Here is a 1,535-nt window from a genome sequence, read left to right on the forward strand (position 1 = left end):
TCCTTGATCTCTGTCTTTATTTCATTTCTTTGGGGCTAATATATAAACTTCCACTCCTCACAGTTAGGGTTGCCAACCCTCCAAGATTGTCCTGGAGTCTCCAGGAGTTAAAGGTTAATCTCCTGGATGCTGCTGCGAGCAACACCAGGAGAAAAATCATTGGGGCATTAAAAAAAAAAGTTTTTTTCTCATTTTCTTTGGACACTTTCGTTTATTAGTTATAAAAAATATTGTGAGATGGGGAGAAAAAGGCTGTTTGACTGGGCGGGGTGGTTGGAAGCATGTCATGTGACAAACCTCCAGGAATATGTCCAACCGGAGTTGGCAACCCTACTCATAGCAGCAGGGAAATCAGGGTGTTCTTTTCTAACCTATGGGCAACATTAGGTGGAGATACGAAAGGACCCACTGTTATAATATGTTACCTTGAATGAGGAAAGTACTGGTGAGGAATGGGACAGTTATATATAGCACAGCTTAGATGAAGAGTAAAGCCCCCTCTACATGGTCCCATCAGGCAATCCCAAATTAAATACACACTTGTCAGATACAATGTAAAGCTCCCCCTACATTGCCCCATTAAACACGCCCCAGGACACGTATAGCACTGATTAAGTGCAGAGTAAAGCTCCATCTATACTGCTCCATCAAGCACTCCAGGTCAGGTACAACATGGTTCAAATGCAGATTAAAGTTTTCTCAACACTGAACCAGTCATGAATCTCCAGGTCAGGTACATGAATTTAGATTTGAGGTTAGGATCAGATCAGCCATGATCGTATTAAATGGCGGAGCAGGCTCGAAGGGCCGATTGGCCTACTCCTGCTCCTATTTCTTATGTTCTTATGTACAATATGGGTTAAATGCAAATGACAACGCCCTCTACACTGCCCCAATAATCTGTTCCAGCCTCCTGCAGAAGAATATCCCCTACTGTACCCATGTGACATTTCTCACACCAGTCATCCTGTGGCCTCCTAGTGAGATTGCCAGTGGAGATAGTTTTGCCCGGTGGATTATCGCTACTAGGAACTAAACCAGAACTGTACAAATTTGATTCACTTAGGCCCCTTACAGCCAACAGAAAGAGGAGACTTTGATCCCAAACTTAGGTGGTGAAGGTAAAAAGGTAGCCTACAACTAACTACCTCACCCACGTGGAGTTAATACCCCAAAACTGTATCACTCTCAACAACCTGTTCTCCCGTTTTCTTCCATTTTGATTTCTCCTGACCCGAAGGTGATAAATATTACTGGGGGATGGCACCAGGGTTGCTGGCCGCTTCCTAGGACCTCATCCAAGTCACCGTTCTTTACCTGGTTTGGATGACTCAGTACCACACTACATGGTGCATTTACCCACTGAACCATGAGGGGGTGCTCAATCCCAAAATTGTTACAAAGTTCATCAAAATGAAAATGGTGTCCAACAAGGCCACATCCCAAAGGAGGGAGGGAGCTTCAGATGGGTCACCACAAGCTCCCAGCAGCAGAGCTCTGAAGGAACATCAGCAGAGGCTTGGGAGTACATTGTC

This window comes from Heptranchias perlo, chromosome 34 (assembly GCF_035084215.1).
Source record: "Heptranchias perlo isolate sHepPer1 chromosome 34, sHepPer1.hap1, whole genome shotgun sequence".
NCBI lineage: Eukaryota > Metazoa > Chordata > Chondrichthyes > Hexanchiformes > Hexanchidae > Heptranchias > Heptranchias perlo.